This window comes from Lissotriton vulgaris, chromosome 7, assembly GCF_964263255.1.
Source record: "Lissotriton vulgaris chromosome 7, aLisVul1.2, whole genome shotgun sequence".
NCBI lineage: Eukaryota > Metazoa > Chordata > Amphibia > Caudata > Salamandridae > Lissotriton > Lissotriton vulgaris.
The window spans coordinates 1,313,908,603-1,313,914,810 of record NC_141695.1 but is presented as its reverse complement, the minus strand read 5'-3'; positions in this window follow the sequence as shown (position 1 = coordinate 1,313,914,810).

Sequence of the window (6,208 nt, the reverse complement as noted above, 5' to 3'; positions counted from 1 at the left end):
TTGTGTTTTTGAAAAATAAGATTCCCCCAAAAGAGATAGATTGGGTTAAAATAGATAGAACAACCCAAGAGTCAAAGGAATCAGTACATTCAGTTTATGAAAGAATACTGCTGGTATTTAAACAATACAGTGGTTATGAACATTTAAGTGAAAAAGACATGAGCCATTTTATATACAGATTTGTATATGGCTTGAGACCTGAAATTAGTGAAATGGTAAGAACTGGAATAATTGGTTGGCAATCACACACAGTAGATGATATCTTGAGAAAAGCAAAATACTGTAGTGATGAAATAGATGCTAAACAAAAGAGGTTGAAAGAAAAGGCTATGTGGGCACAGGTAAAAGTGGCTGAACAACAAATAGCAAGTTTAGAAAATAAGAATGTTGAACAGAATCCAGGGAAATTTAAAAGTAATTATAATAAACCAAAATGGATGGGAAATATAGAATAGTTAAAACAGAAACTCCCATGTTTTAATTGTGGTGAAATTGGACACTGGAAGAGTGAATGCAAGAATCCGCCCAGAATTTATTTAAAAAATGCATCATTAAATCCACAGATGCAGAATGAGATAAATGAGCAGCAACAGCTACAGCGACAGGTAGTGATTCGGAAAAGTCAGTTACCACAACCACCACTTCCAAACTGTATAAATGTGCAGAGATACAGTGCAGAAACAGGATTCAGCGGAGGTGAACAGGTAAACAGATCGCCAAGAGTGAATGTGTCGAATGTGTCTCAACAATATTGGGTGAAAGAAGATGGAGGGAGTGAATCTGAAGAATACTTCTGACGGTGCCTGAGAGAGGAAGAAGAGTGTGTGCTTGGAGCCACTCTTGAGGTAGATCAATCTGGTCCATTTGTAAATGGTAAAGTGAATGATGTAGAAATTACTTTCCTAGTGGATACAGGTGCTACCCGTTCTACTGTTAGATCAGTGGAAATAGAAAACCTTCCTCTCTCTGGAGATAAAATCCAAGTAGTAGGTGTAGCTAATCAGCAAATAAAACCAGATTTAACTGAACCAGTTGAAGTTGAAATAGGTAAACTTAAAGACATGCATAGATTTGTAGTTTGTGATAGCAGTCCTGTAAATCTATTAGGTAGGGATATCCTGTGTAAAATGAATTGTGCAAAATATTGCTCACCGGAGGGTATAGAGCTTCAAACTCCAGAAGAAGATGGGCTTTACAAATTAACAATGTCAATGGTTGAGGCAGAAGAAAGTAAAATATTTCCTGTGTTTCATAAGAATAATCTATCTGAAGAATTAAAAGACACAGTGAATGTAAAAATTTGGTATTTCACTGGAGATGAAATGGGTTTGATGAAAAACGTAGATCCAGTAAAAATATCAGTAAAACAAGGAGCAGATTATCCAAACATTCCTCAGTATAAAATGAAAGCAGAAGTGATTGAAGGTGTTACCCCTGTAATAGACAAATTCATAAAACAAGGTGTTCTAAAAGAAATTGAGAGTAGTCCATGTAATTCACCTATTATGGGAATTAAAAAGCCAAATGGAACTTTCAGAATTGTTCAAGACCTGAGAAAGGTTAATAAAATTGTGATTCCATGTTGCCCAGTTGTACCAAATCCAGCGGTAATTTAATATCAGATTCCGCATGATGCAGAATGGTATACAGTTATTGATTTGTGTAATGAAATGAAATGAAATTTGATTTGTAGAGCGCATGGCTGCCCGAAAGCGTCCCAGCGCTTGCTTAGGGAACCCGTCCTGGTATTCCCCTGCGAGATAACCCATTACTGGGCATCCCCAAGGTGAAAGCCAGGCATCCCGCTGCGAGGGGCTGTTGTGGAGATTAAGCAAGCTATTGCCCAGAGTTACAGAGTGGGACTCCATGATTGGAATAGGCACCAAGGCGAGAATTGTCAGGTCCGGGGAAATTTGAGTCCAAGACCCGCCAAGGCGGGGAATTGAACCCTGGTCCGGGCCAGACCTCTGCAACAGGGTCTGCCGCTCCAAACACTTGAGGCACACTTCTCCTAATGCATTCTTTACTGTTCCATTGCATCCAGAAAGCCAACAAATGTTTGCGTTTCGGTTCAAAGAGCGTATTTTAGCATTGTGTCGAATCCCTCAAGTGTACACCGAAAGTCCATCAATTTTTAATCAGTTGCTAAAGAAATCATTGGAAAATCTAGATTTACCTGGAAAATCTATATTAGTGCAGTATATTGATAACCTCCTTGTGGCTGCAAAAAACAAGAGATAATTGTGTAACAGATACCATTACTCTTTTAAATCATCTGGCAGATGAGGGGCATAAAGTATCTCCTGCAAAATTACAGTTTTGTAAAGAAGAAGTAAAATATCTTGGTCATAGAATTGCAAAGGGAGTCAGACAAGTGACAACGGAAAGAATAAAAATGATTCAAGCAATGCAACCACCAAAAACACAGAGACAGGTTAGAATGTTTCTAGGAATGGTAGGTTATTGTCGCCAACGGATTAGTGGGTTTCAGTAATTGCAAAGCCACTGCAGAGACTGACAAAATCAGACATAAAAGACCCGATTAGTCTAACAAAAACTGAATTAGAAGCTTTTGAACAGTTAAAGAAAAGTTTGTGTGAAGCTCCAGCATTAGGAATGCCTGATTATGAAAAAGAATATGAGCTGTATTGAAGTGAACAAGAAGGATGTGCATTATCAGTTCTGATTTAAAGACATGGAAGACTGAGAAAGCCAATACCATATTTCTCAGCTGTTCTTGACCCTGTTGCAAAAGCATTACCAGGTTGCTTAAAAGCAGATGCTGCAATAAGTGTAAGTTTGGAACAAAGTGAAGGAATAGTAATGTGATTTCCTGTAAAAGTATATGTACCACACTCAGTTGAAATTCTCCTCACTAGAAGCAGAGCACAATATTTGACGAATAATAGGCTAACAAAATATGAAAAGGTTATTCTTGGCTCGAACAATGTTTCAATTGCGAGATGTGTGAATTTAAATCCTTCCACATTATTACCTGACACTACTGAAACAGAAATCAGGGATGAGGTTGATCATGAATGCCTGGATGTATTAGAATATTGCACTAAACCATGACAAGACATAAAAGATGTCCCATTAGTTGAATCAGATTATGTTTTATTTGTTGATGGTTCATGCTTAAGAACAGATGAAGGTGTTCTGGGTGCAGCATATTCAGTATGTACTGTTGCAGATGTAATCGAAGCTTCCTGTCTCAAAGGAATTCGTTCAGCTCAATGGCAGAATTAATTGCTTTGATTCATGCATGCGAATTGGGAAAAGAGTTAAAAATTACCATAGTGACTGATAGTCAATATGGTTATGGTGTAGTCCATGACTATGGCCAGCTCTGGTCTCAAAGAGGTTATTTAACTTCTGCGGGATCACCAATAAGAAATGCTCAGTTGATTAAAAGATTGATTGATGGAATTCAGCTACCAGAAAAATTTGCAGTAGTAAAGTGCACAGCACATAAAAAAGGTAAAGATTACATAACAAAAGGAAACTCATATGCTGACTCAATAGCAAAATTCTGTGCAAAACATAATGTGTCCATGAATCGGGAAAAAGAAAATGAACATGTTTTGAACTCACTTATGCTAACATCTGTAGTTGAGACTTGGCAGGAAGTAAAACAGTTGCAAGATGAGGCGAATGATGAGGAGAAAAACACATGGTTAAAAGCAGGATGCAGACAAAGAGAAGAAGATGAGGTTTGGGTTTACAAAGATGACAGACCAGTAATGCCAGATACTATGATTTCTGACATGGCACGCATGTACCATGGTCCAGGACATATTGGTAGAGATTCAATGATTATATTATTCAGACAAATATGGTACAATCAAAAATTCAGAATAATTGCAGAGTCCCTTTGTCAAATGTGTCTTATCTGTCAACAGATCAACCCAAACAGAAAAGCTATTGTAAGCGTGGGAACCATAGGATGGGAGGGTAGTCCATTTACCAGAATCCAGCTTGACTTCATTGACATGCCACCTCACAACAAACTCAGATATGTCTTCGTGATAATCTGTTTGTTTTCAAGATGGGTAGAAGCATTCCCAACACGCCGCAATGATTCAATTACTGTGGCAAAATTGCTTTTGAGAGAAATCATAACAAGGTATGGTTTTCCAGTGACGATCGAGACAGATCGTGGCACACATTTTGAAAACAGATTGCTAAAATTGATTTGTGAAGCACTGGATATAAAGCAAAAATTACATTGTGCTTACAGACCAGAAGCATCAGGTGTCGTTGAGCAAGTGAATGGTACAATAAAAAACTGAATAGCAAAGATGTGCTTAACAACAGGAATGAAGTGGACAGATGCACTTCCACTTGTTTTGATGTCTTTGATTTATTTATTTATTTATTTATTTTCGCGATTTTTAAAGCGCTAACAAATACCCGGAGGTGTCTCGGCGCTGTCAACAGATCAACCCAGAGAAGCATTCCAGATAGAAAAACAGGATTGAGTCCTCATGAAATATTAATTGGCAGGGTTATGAGGCAAGCATTTGTTCCAGTTGATAAACTGTTGAGCATTAATGATAGTATCATTATGGATTACTGCAAAAATCTATCTGATATGATGACTTCTGTGTTCCATCAGGTGGGAACTGAAGCAATTACAAAAGAGAAAGTACAAGCTCATGATCTGTTACCAGGAGACTGGGTAAGGACAAAAGTACATCGAAAAAGGAAATTGCCTAGTACCAAGGTGGCAGTAGGCAAGACAGGTGATATTAGTCACGACAAATGCAATAAAATGTAGGGGATTGAAGCACAGTACGTGTGCCAGCACCTGAGAATCTTGACGAAGGTGAAACAACAGCTGATTCAGATTCAGAAGAAGAACCTGAAAGAAATCCAGATCCTGAAGATCGACAAGAAAGTCGACATCTGGAAAATTAAATGTGAATGAAGCATTGCATGAAGAAATTGTGATACAAGATTCTGAAGAAAATGAAAATGATGAGGATCTGCTAGAACAAGAAGCAGAAAAGGAAACTGAACAAGAAGTGATTCAAGATCAAGATCAGGAGAGTATTTAAAAGCAGATTGGAAGCTCTGGAAGAAGGAACGAAAATTCTGAAACTGGTGAATTGGAAGTAATTGAGGAAGAAGAAGAAAAAGAAGAAATTCCAAGTACCAGCTATAAGGATGATGTTCCTAACAGAGTGAAACTGCCGAGTAAAGAAGTACCTGAATCTAAAGAAGAATCTGATACAATAAACTGATTATTAATGAATCAGCTGATAACACAGAAAGTGAAACAGATGATAGTGGAGATGAATCAAAAGTGAAAAAAACAAGCAAAAGAGCTTGGAGAGTGGAGTATAATTTAGCGGAACCGAAAAGGAAATTAACAAGAAAAGGAGATAATTGGCCAAATGAAAACGAAGGCCTAAAATTTAAATTAGTGAATAAAGCAAAAGAGCAGGTGAATGAGATCACAAGTCAAAAGGAAAAAGACTCAAATAAGAAACAACAAGCAGGAAAGAAAATAGAAGTGATAAACAGCAGAGCAAAAAGAGTAATGAAAAGCCAAATCAGAAGTACAAATCACCTGAGTGGACCTGTATTATAATTCCACCAGTAGTAGAAGTAAATAGTAGTCAAAGAAATTTTGATGATGCAAGTGATAATGATTGATTTTGTTCATTAGGTGATGCAAGGTTGAAAAAATTGTGTTAGTTGACACAAGGTCGAAGAAATTGTGTTAGCTGGAAAACACATTGATGTATGACATAAGGTCGAAGAAAAGCTGTTAGAAAAGGAGAAAGCGTTCGACCGAGTGGGGTGCGAATATCTGTGGGTAGTCCTAAGGCAATTCGGTTTCAGAGGGCGTTTTTTGAGTAGTATACAGGCATTATATAAGGACCCTAATGCTAAAATTAGCTATGCTGGGGCACTCTCATCAACTTTTTTAATTCTACGTGGGACGCGGCAGGGATGTCCATTATCACCCCTGCTTTTCGCTCTCTCCATGGAGCCATTTATTAACGCTTTGGAAGCTCAAACTAAGATTGTCCCTATCTTGCATGAAGGTAAAACTTTAAAAATTACTGCATATGCAGATGATTTAGCCATTTATACCACCAATGTTATTGATGCATTAATAGCGATAACGACAGAAGCTAACATTTTTGGGACCATTTCGGGCTATAAATTATTTATAAATAAAACTCAAGTCATTATG